We start from the raw sequence: 13,655 nt of genomic DNA on the forward strand, positions 1-13,655 counted from the left end.
GCGTTTCTTTTGCGGTTGAGTATATTGAATTGGTTCTTGTGAGTACTTTGTCTAAAGTTTGGGGTTTATTCATTGCTTTGTTTGCTGATGTGTATAATGTGTATTTTAAAGTTATGTTATGAAGGAATGTAAATTTTGGCATTATTTCTATTTGGGAAGTAAATTTAGAAAGTTGTACTTTTGCAAAATTAATGCCTTTAACATTGTTGAACAGTTTACAGTGTAGTTGTATTTAAATTGTTCTTGTATTTAAACATAGCTTGACTTTTTAGTTGGTCTTGTCATGGTTTGAATATTTTATTTATGAACATTTTACTTGTTCATGTCGTGCCATTCTGGGGCGGTCGGGTAGCCTAGCGGGTAAGCATGCGCTCGTCACGCCAAAGACCCGGGGTCGATTCCCGACATGTGTACAAAGTGTGAAGACCATTTCCGGTGTCCCCCGCCGTGATATTGCTGGAATATTGCTAACAACGGCGTTAAACCAAACTCACTCACTCACTCGTGTCATTCTGGTTATCTCGATGGCCACAATGGATGTAACAGTTCATTGGTGTTGTTGACATTGCCACATATCTCATAAGTGCCTGTTCATTTGTGTTCTGTTTTATTTCATTAATTTGAATGTGAATTGTGTTTCTTAGTATATTGTAGTAATGTTTTTTTTGTGCATGATCATGATGTGAGACAAGGTGTTTAATGATCTAACATTCATTTATGTTGTTGTTGTGGTTTGTTTTAATTTTTTGGGGTCTTTTAGGGGCAACCATCCCGAACTCTGTCGTCCATCATAATTAAAGGCGGATGGCACCGGCTACATGAACACTAACCGGTCTCCATGCTCCCCAGCGTTACCGCTGTGTCCCATGAAACAAAGATATAAAGTAACTGGTCACTGGTCGTATTCTGTCCAGTCAAGCTCTAGGTCGTCCTTTGTATTACCAATTGAAATTTTAAAGAAAGCATAAACAAAACAAAAACATATGAAGTGACAAAGAAACGGGGGAACTTCACTAAACTGAATGACGTCACATCGTATGTTTCTCAACAATGACACATTGTGACGTCGTGTGGCTTCAATTGAACAATCAGCATCGAGGATCCCCGGCGTTACCGTTGTGTCCCATGAAACAAAGATGTAAAGTAACTGGTCACTGGTCGTATTCTGTCCAGTCAAGCTCTGAGCAGAAGCGTGCTGATTCCGAGTTATTGCAGGGTCAGAGTTTTGCAGGTACACTCCGGCCACGCTTTCAAGACACTTAATGTACATCAGATGCAAATTAACATTTCGAGATTAACTCAGACATACTCATCGACAACAGTACTATTTAAAATGAAAAAGAGTGAGTGAGTTGGGTTTAACGCCGCTTTTAACAGTATTCCAGTTATATCACGGCGTGTCAGCTTAATGTGGGAGGAAAGCCGGAAATGATGCAGGTCTCAGACGTTTACCACTTCGGTGAAACCCACGAGCACGGGTATTGTGCTGACAAACCTAGAAACATAATCGGGGCGAACCGGGATTCGAACCCACAATCATAGGTTTCTGGCGTGACCAAGGGACGCAACTCTGCACAGCGAATCGCGGCGCCTTAGACGACTGGGCCACCCGTGCCCCCTAAAATGAAAGTATGTGGACCAGTTATATCAGCTGCTGAAAGGTAACTAACATTCAAAACAAGACTATAGTTTGTTTGGTTTCTAAAAGTGTCAACACTCACAGAAGAAATAATGGGAAAGTGGTAGAATATTTTAATGGCGGGTGATACCGGTAGGGCAGGACATGCTTACCATTTTCGCGAGCACATGGTGTCATCACTGATTTACAGAGGCCCACATCTCTGTGCCCTTTACGCCAAGTGGAATCTGTTTCGGCAGAAAATATAGGCTGGTTTTTCTCTTGCACTGACTATTTATATTTACTTGAACTGGGTCGATGTTTCTGCTGTTGGAGTAGCATTTCTCAATACTGAGTCAACTAAAAAAGAAAACATCTTTTGGCCGAGACTTTAAAACTGCGCCCCGCTGTTGCAACCCGAATATATTTCTTAACGTATTCCTGTACTTAAATGCAGCAAAAGCTATGATTTTTTGCGAGTTTTTTTTAAATTTTATTGTTATTATTAGTTACATGGTCCTGTGTACCGGCAGACGTAATTCAAAGTTAACATACGTTTTGTATTAGTTTCAACGCAATCAGTAATGGTACTCTCGTGTCACTGGATTGTCTGGTTTGTTTACCGGCTGACGTCACATGGCAGGGGTGCTGCTGTCCTGCGTCAACCAATAAAAACATATTTGTTATGTAAATTGTGTGAATGGTGGGTGCGACCGGTAGGGCAGAACATGCTTACCCTTTTCGCGAAACCTGGTGTCATCACTTATTTTCAGTGGTCAAATCATAAAATTTGAATGAAAGGTGTTTGGCGAGGGACCGCATTCAATCACGAGGTACAGATTATCCGTAATATGCGTGTTTCCAGTACGTCGTCCTGTGTATTACCGATTGATATTTTAAAGAAAGCATAAATAAAAAATCATATGAAATGTCAAACAAACAGGGGAACGTCACTAAGCTGAATGACGTCACATCGTATGTTTCTCAACAATGAAGCACTGTGTGGCTTCAATTGACCAATCAGCATCGAGGATCCCTAAAATACACATGTGTAAATATCGGAAAGTTATTGCAATCGATCTCTTGTGTATCGTTGCATCTTTTTATAATTCCATGCTAGTTTTACATTCATATCTGTGATAGTCTAGTTTGTTTTACTGTCCTTTGCCGACAGGTTTTTATATGGTCAAAATGTCTTTTTTATTGGTATAAATTGATCTCGTCCCTATATGGTTGAAATATTGCCGATGTGACGTTAAATTTTAACTCACTCACTCTCTCACTATTGCAATCGATCTTTCTACCCTTATGGGTAATAGATACCATTAATTATCTCCGTTAGAAATAGGAAGCATATACATTATCAAAGATGAGTATATGTAGTTTAAAAACAACATTTAAAGCTACGTTTGCATCTGCCGTTGAGAATATGTTGGCGTATCAAAGTGATTCAAATATTTACACGACCCGTGAAGATCCGGGGTAGAATAGGTCTTCAGCAACTCAAGCTGGCTGGAAAAGGCGACTATGCTTGTCGTAAGAGGCGACTGACGGGATCGGGTGGTCAGGCTCGCTTACTTGGTTGTCATCGTATCACAATTGTGTAGATTGATGCGCATGTTATCAATCACTTGATTGTCTGGTCCAGACTCGATTATTTGCTGACCGGCGTCATAGAGCTGGAATATTGGTGAGTGCGGCGTTAGGCAACAAACAAACAAACAAACGTTTGATATCTTAAACTTGCGTGAAGAACGGAAATATCAGATTACTGATATTCCTGTTTGCCTGAGGCTGTCAGTCATTTCCAGAGACATATACTTGATGGCCATGTCGTGTTCTACGAAAACAAAATAGAAAAAAAAATTCAAACATGGACATGAACCTGTTCGTAAAAAAACGACATTGGTGCTTCTGAACTTACTGGGTGCTATGATACTGACCCAAATATTGACAATTGATTTAAGTACGCAATGCCGCCTGTAGTGGATAGAGACTGGTGGTTCGATCTCCTAGCCGCGTTATAGAAAACTACATTCAACATTGGTTTTTGCCTGGTGTTTGGCATAAAGGAGATAAAACAAGGTCTGGTCGGCTCACAGCCAGAATGTGACCGCCTCCGTGGTCTAGTGGGAGAGCGAAAGGTCCGGGGTTCAATCCAGGACAGTGCGCGGTGGTGAGACGCACGGTCTCGCATGCGAGGTATCGGTGTACGGATCTCGGTTGGAAGTGACAACATCATATCGATAGGTTTGGCGGTAGAGCTTCCGCCTGGAGAGCGGAAGGTCCGGGGTTCCATCCCCGGCCGCGTGATACCAAAAGACGTTAAAAGATAGTACTTGTTGTTACCCTGTCTGGGGCTCGGCATTAAAGGGCTAAAACAAGGACTGGTCGGCTCGGAGTCAGTATACTGTGTCTGAGTGGGGTATTCATGTTAAACTGGTATCTCAGTGAGCTAGCACTATAAATTGGCATCAGTCCGGACTAGTACAAACAGCCACACACACACACACACACAAACACACACACACACACACACACACGCGTGCATGCACGTCGCTTTATAAGTGCAATAATCTTGGACGCGACGTTAAACCCAATTTCACCTCACCTCACCTCACCTCACCTCACAGTCAGAATAATGAGTCTGAGTGGAATATCCATGCCACATTGCGCCATGGCATGTCAGTGGGCTAGCACTATAAAGCCGTCATATTTGTTTTGTTTGTTTGTTGTTTAACACCGCACTCAGCAATATTCCAGCTATATGACGGCGGTCTCTTACGACAAGCATAGTCGCCAAGCATGGGTTGCTGAAGACCTATTCTACCACGGATCTTCACGGGCAGTACAAACAGCCACTCACACGAACACGCGCGTCGCTTAAAAGTGAAATAATCATGAATGCGATGTCGATGGTGATGATTTGGAGATTTTACGTGCGCTTTGCGACATGCTTAAACCAACCAACCAACCAATCTGTCTCTCCCTTCCCCTCTTTCCCTTTCTTCCTCTACCCATGCTTGGATATTAATGCTGACAGTTTGAATGGCTTCTGTCTTTGTTGATTTTTTAAACTGTTGACCACATTGACAGGTAAGTGAGTGAGTATGGTTTAACGCCACTTTTAGCGATATTTTAGCAATGTCACCGTGTGTTGGGGTGGGGGGAGAGCACGAGAAATGGGCTTCACACATTGTACCCATGTGAAGAACCGAACCCAGGTCTTCTGCGTAACAAGCGAACGCTTCAACCACTAGGCTAACCCACCGCTCCCATAGACAGGTAAGATAAAAGTTCGACGGCACTATTTGTTACGTTTAAGCGCTACCAATGTTTGATACATGTATAGAAATGTAAATTTTAAATTGTCTTGAGAGTTTTGTGTTTTCTCTAAATCGACAGAAAATCGATGCTTTTGCTCGAGATTATACAAGCCCACATGAGTGTTGACTACTTAAGAATACGATTTGATGCACATATGTTTAAAAAAGACTATTGAGTACGGGAACTGTGATTTGATAAGGAGATGTGTCTAATTATCTCTATGATAATATGCGGTGACGGGTGGCCCAGTCGTCTAAGGCGCCGCGAATCGCTGTGCAGAGTTGCGTCCCTTTGGAACGCCAGAAACCTATGATTGTGGGTTCGAATCCCCGTTCGCCCCGATTATGTTTCCAGGTTTGTCAGCACCATACCCATGCTCGTTGGTTTCACCGATGTGGTAAACGTCTGAGACCTGCATCACTTCGGGCTTTCCTCCCACATTAAGCTGACACGCCGCGATATAACTGGTATACTGCACTCACTATGACACATGTTAAAACGCACATGGCCTCCATCTGTCCCTCATCTCTTCATTTCCTGAATACCCGTGAAGATCCGGGGTAGAATAGGTCTTCAGCAACCAATGCTTGCTGGAAAAGGCGACTATGCTTGTCGTAAGAGGCGACTAACGGGATCGGGTGGTCAGGCTCTCCGACTTGGTTTGATGCATGTCATCGTATGCTCATTATGCCTCCCAGCCAAGCTCCTTGACCCGCCGCTCCAACACCTGCTCTCATGAACCCTTTCCTGTCAGGCGGATTGCCATCTAAACCCGCACCATCAAGTCCCCTATCGTGAGTACTCCTGTGACAGGTATCTTTTACCCAGATAGAGGGACAGCCAAGCTGTGTTTCATTGTGCAATCTGCGAGCACTGATGGGAAATTATATTGTTTAAGTATCAGTTTATTCATTAGTGTACTTGTTTTGAATGTCAAACTTCTCTACCCTATAGTTAAAACTAGCTGGCCATATTACTAGATGCACTATCTTAACCTTTTCTTCAGTACTTTTTCAATTTTCCAAACAATGTCGAAGTCAATGTTTACATTCCGAAGCTCTTGGTCATAAAACCGTCCCTTTTGTGGCTCATCGTGGAAATCTCTCAGGGAGCAACAAGGTATCTCCTGTCGTCGTGTACGAGCAGCAATCGTGAACAACTCTTCAGTTCAAAGTGTGTTGTGTTTCTTACTGAAAGGTTTCTTCAAATATGTTATTCTCACTACATCTCCATATTCAAAATTTAATTTCGGAAATCGCTTCTTGCTTTGCACACGAGCCAGTACGGGTTTCATATACAGATGTGACCATACTTTCAATTTATTCTTTATCGTGAGGGGGGCATGGGTGTGCAGAGTTGCGTCCCTTTGGAATGCCAGAAACCTATGATTGTGGGTTCGAATTCCGGTTCGCACCGCTTAAGTTTCTAGGTTTGTCAGCACCATACTCGTGCTCGTGGGACTTGCATCACTGGCTTTCCTCCCACATTAAGCTGACACGCTGTGATATAACTGAAATACTGATAAAAGCGGCGTTAAACCCAACTCACTCACTCACTCACTCTTCATCTTGACGTCAGCGAGAGTCCATTGAGCGAGACTTCTATGCAATGTGTCGTTGTGGTTGAGCACCAGTGTATTTGTCTGTGCTGTTGTGTGTCACATATCTAGACACGAGCGATCGCAATGTCCTAATGACTCCCTCTGTATAATTGGCCTTTATATCTTCGTTATATGTCCGGGGCGGTCGGGTAGCCTAGTGGTTAAAGCGTTCGCTCGTCACGTCGAAGACCCGGGTTCGAATTCCGACATGGGTACAATGTGTGAAGCACATTTCTGGTGTCCCCCGCCGTGATATTGATGGAATATTGCTAAAAGCGGCGTAAAACCATACACTCTCTCACTCGTTATATGTCCCAATTAATTTTATGTTTTGTTTATATGCATACTCTTTAAACGTGGCTACAAACTCCTTGCCCTTATCAGCTCTGACCATTTTGGGGATACGCCCCTCAACAAAGACATGGTTTAGCCCTGCTGTCACTGTTATCGTCGTCTAGCTTGTTTTTTAGCGGCGCTACCCACAAATTCCGCGAGAGAATAGTATTTAATACCAGTAAACAACGTCGTCCGCCAGCCTTTGAATTCGCGTTGCGACTTACGACAGCTAGGTCAATGGGGTCAGCACGTGCAAACAATTACTGGCGAACAACTCGTGAGCAATACCGTGAGAGCCAGAGCTATAAATAAAAAACACTTGTTTCGCATTCCAACGTGTAATGGCTTGTGTTGATACAAACGTTCATAATGCCAATTTATAGTGCTGGCCCAATGGGATACCATACCGCAGTGAAACATGAATACCCCACTCAGACACAGTATACTGACTCCGAGCCGAACAGTCCTTTTAGCCCCTTAATGCCGAGCGTCAGACAGGGTAACAACAAGTACTATCTTTGAACGTCTTTTGGTATGACGCGGCCGGTGAACGAACGATCCGCTCTCCGGGCGGATGCGCTACCACTAGACCACGGAGGCGGTCCAAAATAGAAGGAAATCCCTCAGGCAGTAAGATCCCGTGTATGAATTTACATCAAATATTCTAATCTTTACCATTTCAGTACTGACACGACGTCTGGTGACCTCACCAGAATATAATCCGGGCATGTGCGCCATGTTCTGCGTACATGACGACTGCGCATCCAGTGTTTTGGCATTGTAATCACTCACCTTTTCTTTGATAGTGGAGGCGCACCATTGTTCTCTCACCATCTCATAGTTTTCTACCTGCTATCGTGACACATAAAAGAGTTTAATTAGTGTTTTTTGAAGACCACGTATTGTGGTCACGTACTGGCATGACTATAAATTAATATATAACAATGCAATATGACAGCAGCGAAACACACGTGCGTCATAAACCACTGTATTATATATATGATTGTACATCTCCCCGCCCTTTTATTATGAAGCATATGGTGACACATAAAAAAGCAAGTAACTAAAGCTTTTGGTGAAATTAAAAATCAATTGACTATCGTTTATCTGACAAACGCAATTTTCCCCCCGAATTATGTGCTAATGTCCAAGGTAATTTTATTGACGTTAATCGACGGTAATTGTTGTTAATTTAAAGGTGTCAATTGGCGTACCTCTTCACCTGAACTACGGTAATCCCCTCGTTCTTGGTGCTGACTGTAAGGGATGAGCGAGAGGTACAATGTCAGTACCCGAGGGCCTTGGACCTATTACCGTAGTTCCTCCAACAAGCACAAAGAGTGATCTTCGTTTAACAGCTTTTATTCCAACTTTGTGTTGCCGGTCAACCCACTCTATTTGTCACTTAATTATGAGAATTCGGCCGCAAAGCTTCAGTCTCAGTCGAAATGCTGGTGCCTAAGTTTGGTTTCTGGTTCGAAAGATCGTGACCACAATGTGTTATGTTCATATCTTACTGGTTTCAACTCCTCTTCTTTATATACAATCACGTAGGTGTCTTCATGAATTGTTAATTACTTTAATTAGTTGTTAATTACTGTACTTTTATGCCTATAATACTAATAGTTATGTATTTTAAGTACATCCCCTTTTCAAAAATATAAAAAGCCAATCGATTTTGAACTGATACTTAGCCTCAAGGTCCGCTTTTGTAAGACGATATATCCTTGTTATTAATAGGCAGGAAAATAATCTGAAGTTACGTTATGTAAATAATGGGGTGATATTCACTTGTTTACAGTAGCACATATGTTAAGAAATTAACAAAATAATCACACGAAACGGATTGTTCTCAGAGAGAGAGAGAGAGAGAGAGAGAGAGAGAGAGAGAGAGAGAGAGATATGGAGAGAGAGATGGAGTGAGAGAGTCCCCTGAACATTTCCAAATATACCCTTCAAAAGAAGAAACGCAATACGGATATTTTTGGCCATAAAAACAAAATTAGCGGACCAAGAGGTACAAAATGAAGGGGTTTAATTCGTTATAGTGCCAGTGACAAATGTCCCTGTTCAAAATGATCACAACAATAACAAAAGGAATATGGAGCCGCACGTACTGCATGTGCAGCAGCACTATAAACGGTATTAAAGTGCAGGGATTTTGATTGCCTGGCGTCTGCGTCAACGGAACAGTGACAGTTCAACAACATACCAAAATTAACAGAAGTGCAAAGAAACAACGTCATGTCGGGGTTTTGCGTTCACCGTTGACATATGATATATGAGCGGGCGAGACAGGTTGTTAGTAGGTCACTGTGTCTGTATATAATCGTATGCCCTCTCTGATTACAGCCATTCCAGACGACCACAGTCTACCCACTATCTAAGGTCTAAGGTAGGTCTTACACAACTAATCATGTGTAGAGTGAAACCCTGTTACACCCTGCTAAAATAGTCACATGTTAAATATTTGGGCATCATTTGAGGGAAACTCGATAGAAAAACTTAAAAATAATGACATTTGTGTATTGATTGATTAAAAATGTCAAATTCCGCGATGTTTCTGCGATTCTGCGGTAAGTTACGTTTTCTGCAAATATTTCCGCAATAGCAGAATCGCAGAATTCCTGTTGCTGGATGATGGGCTATACGGGTTTCCATACAGTGTCAACCCAACAACATAAGTACCGTTATATCATATTTACCTACGTTTTAAACTTTTCAATTCATGGAAATTATACAGACCTGTTTTAATCATTCACATTTGCTTTGGAAAGTGGTAGAATGATATTGAACATGTCTATTTGTGTTTAGTTCTGCTTATGATTACATTGAAGTAAAAGCCCTAAAAATAATGTATGCGGCGATCCATTTCTGAAAAAAAGTATTTCGAGGCCTAGTTACAGATCATAGTCAAAATCAAACCCCATTTGTCAGACACCTGAATATACTTATAATAATTGACACTGACTAAAACAAGCTGCCCTTTTGTTTTAATGAAAAGACTTTTCATTTTAAGTCTTTCAACACTATTAATAACATATATGAAATCATAAAACATTATTTTTTTCATGTTAGTTCTGCTTCTTGCTTTGCTGTTATCAATTTCAACGTTCAGTTTGCCTTAAACACATACTGTATATATTTTATAAAACAAAACACTTTATAAAATACGTTATAAAATTTGAGATGGTTTTTTTACCCTTTGGTAATGAGGATATATTCAATCACTATATTAGCAAACTTTAAATAACCAGAATGCAACTTACAGCAGGACTACTTCTGAGATTAATTCAAACTACAGTAAACTACGGTTATAACGAACTCAAAGGGACCACCCATTTTAGTTCGTAATAACCGTAGTTCGTTATAAGCATATATACAGCATATATGCAACACATGGCCGGGCCTAACAAGTAAGTTCCTTATATCGGTCAGTTCGTTATAAGCGTGTTCGTTATAACCGTAGTTTACTGTTATTAAGAAATTTGGTAATGACATTGGATGTTGATTTATTACATTCTTCCCTATCATATAAATTAAATGAGTGTTTTTTTATAAACGTTAATTAACATAGTTTACAATAATTATGCAAAAAAAACATTATGCCATAACTCAATTTGTGATGAAAACATGTGTCAATATTGCGTCTCTTGGGAGAATCTTATTCTTGTTGTAGAGGTCATGTTGAAATCGTACTGGTGCGTACCTCGCTACGAAGTCACCATTCTTCAAATCTGCCTTGTTTGTGACAAAATCAGATGTCTTTGACAATATATGCACAATTAAGTAAAAATATGTAAATTGAGAAAACGTAGTATTCCCATAATTATATGGAGGGTTAATGAGTAAGTATGGTTTAACGCTGCTTTTAGCAATATTCCATCAATATCACGGCGGGCAACACCAGAAATGGGCTTCACACATTGTACCCATGTCGATAATCGATGCCGGGTCTTCGGCGTGACGAGCGCCCGACAGAGAAGTAAGTGTATTAGGCCTGGTCCATTACCGGAACAGGAAAATCTTATATGTTCCGACAAGCTTCCCCCCCCCCCCCCCCCCCCCACACACACACACACACATTTAGATAGATACCCTGTGCCCTCTTCCACAATACGACCTCAGCTGTAGATGCGACAACGACACATCTGATTAAGAAATAGAGCTGCAGCGGTCGTAAACCGCACCGATGACACAGATCTACAGTGGATGTTTTTTTAGGTTAATATATGTAACTGTTACAAGCACAGGTCACGGACTGAACCATGCTTTAGCCATCAGCGCTTGAACCACTGCAGTGTATACGGCTGACCTTCTGACCCGCTTCTGAATAAACTGGCTCAACGTTTGGTTCGTGCAGCAAGCCTGAGAGTAGATGCGTTCGATATTTTTGGCAACCAGTGTTGACGAGAGTCAATCTGGGTTTGCCAGTGTTGATCAAGGATACCTGCGGTCAGTATCCGATATAGAACGCATAAAATGCCAACTCAGATATCATGATGGCTGCCAGGAGACGGAAAATGGTGTTAATCAAGTTTGTTTGTTTGTTGTTTAACCCCGCACTCAGCAATATTCCAGCTATATGACGGCGGTCTGTAAATAATCGAGTCTGGACTAGACAATCCAGTGACATCATCAGCATCTATCCATGCAATTGGGATACGATGACACGCATCAACCAAGTCAGCGAGCTTGACCACCCGATCCCGTTAGTCGCCTTTTACGACAAGCATAGTCGCCTTAAACGGCAAGCATGGGTTGCTGAAGACCTGTTCTATCCCGGATCTTCACGGCTCGTGTTAATAATTGATAACTGTGAACAGTATCCCAGAACGCGTAAAATGCAACCTCAGATATCATGATGGCTGTCAGGAGACGGAGAATAGTGTTAATCAAGAGAGAGTGTGTGTGTGTGTGTGTGTGTGTGTGTGTGTGTGTGTGTGTGTGTGTGTGTACGTGTGTGCGTGTATATATATGTATGAAAATCACATTCGTAAAACCGGTTGAGTAAATTATACAGCTCATCCTTGGACTTTTGTATTTTATCTTTTTATATATATCTTAGTACCATACCAATATTTACCATACACCAATATGTATTATTAAAAGGAAACGAAACGGTGATTTGGCTGTTCGCGTCAAATATTTAATGACATATAATTATAATGAAAGAACAGGACAGTCACTACAGTCTCCATTGAAACTGGTAGTAGTAATATGGGATTGTATTCAGTAATAAAAGCTTTCTAAAGGCCTTCCATAAAATATTTATCAGTTCTGTAGGCGACCCGTTGGCTTATCAGCGAAAGGCAGGCTCTTAACTGTCTTCACATCCGATACGGGCAGGGGCTAGGTTTAGCCTAGTGGTTAAAGCGTTCACTCGTCGTGTCCAAGGCCAGGGATCGATTTCCCACACAGGTACAATGTGTGAATGTCATTTCTAGTGTTCCCCGACGTGATATTGCTGGAATGTTGCTAAATGCGGCGTACAACTCACTCATCTACAGACTTGCGTACACACAGACCTACAGGAAATTGTCCCTAACGACGAGATACATATCGTCACCAACCAAGCATGAAATGTTCGTTCTTCAAAACAAAAATATGGAGTATACACGCTGTTTATTTTATTGGGTAGTGTGGTTAGAAAAAAAGCTTCCCAATGAGGCAAATCGACTGTACATATATATTTAATTGTCTACTTTTTATTCACCAACGAGGAGTTTTAGAATGACTGGAAAAACAAATATTGAAACCTTTGATAGGTTGTATAAAGTACGTTTCCAAAACAAAGTGCCTGCTTTTAAGCTTCTAACAAGATAGCATATATATATATACATATACATACATACATATATATATATATATATATATATATATATATATATATATATATATATATATATATATATATATATGTATATATATATATGTATATATATATATATATATATATATATATATATATATATATATATATATATATATATATATATTGATCGCTGACGATAATCAACGCACTATCGCAATACTGTAGTATATAGAGGCACAATCATTTCAACAGTGTACTCGTATAGTGCTTTGTGATGCCTCCAGTACCGAGTCACATTACCGCAACATTTCATATGCTCCCTTTTCCTTAAATGTGTTACTTGAATATGTTAATAATGTAACGTTTCATATGCATAGTGAGTTTGTGCTAGGTATGCATCCAGTACAAGCGGCCCTTGATTGCCTCTTAGATGATTCGGGGGCACGGGTGGCCCAATCGTCTAAGGCGCAGCGATTCGCTGTGCAGAGTTGCGTCCCTTGGGCGCGCCAGAAACCTATGATTGTGGGTTTGAATCCCGTTTCTCCCCGATTATGTTTCTAGGTTTGTCAGCACCATACCCGTGCTCGTGGGTTTCACCGAAGTGGTAAACGTCTGAGACCTCCATCACTTCGGGCTTTCCTCCCACATTAAGCTGACACGCCGTGATATAACTGTAATACTTTTAAAAAAACGGCGCTAAACCCAACTCACTCACACTCACTTAGATGATTCTTACATCCTCTGGTATTTTCATTGATCAAAAGCAAAAGAAATTTTGTTTTATTTTCATCCCAGTGCGTGAATTTGGTTCAACGCCGCTTTGGCGAAAATGTCATTTTTATCATGGCATGTGATCATATGGGATAAAATCCCGAAGTAATGCAAGTGTTAGGCGTATACCAGTTGGTGAAACTCGTGAGCGTTTGAATGGCGCAGACAACCCAAGAATCACAATCAGG

The 13,655-nt window shown here is 41.1% G+C and overlaps 1 protein-coding gene across 1 annotated transcript in view; it reads right to left on the minus strand.

Moving 5' to 3' along the window:
• Positions 1–13,655, minus strand: part of LOC139458474 (uncharacterized) — a 284,787-nt gene that overhangs the window by 200,393 nt on the left and 70,739 nt on the right. The window lies entirely within an intron of this gene.

Source organism: Haliotis cracherodii, unplaced genomic scaffold (assembly GCF_022045235.1).
Source record: "Haliotis cracherodii isolate W230 unplaced genomic scaffold, xgHalCrac1.p SCAF_13, whole genome shotgun sequence".
In the NCBI taxonomy this organism is placed as follows: Eukaryota; Metazoa; Mollusca; class Gastropoda; order Lepetellida; family Haliotidae; genus Haliotis; species Haliotis cracherodii.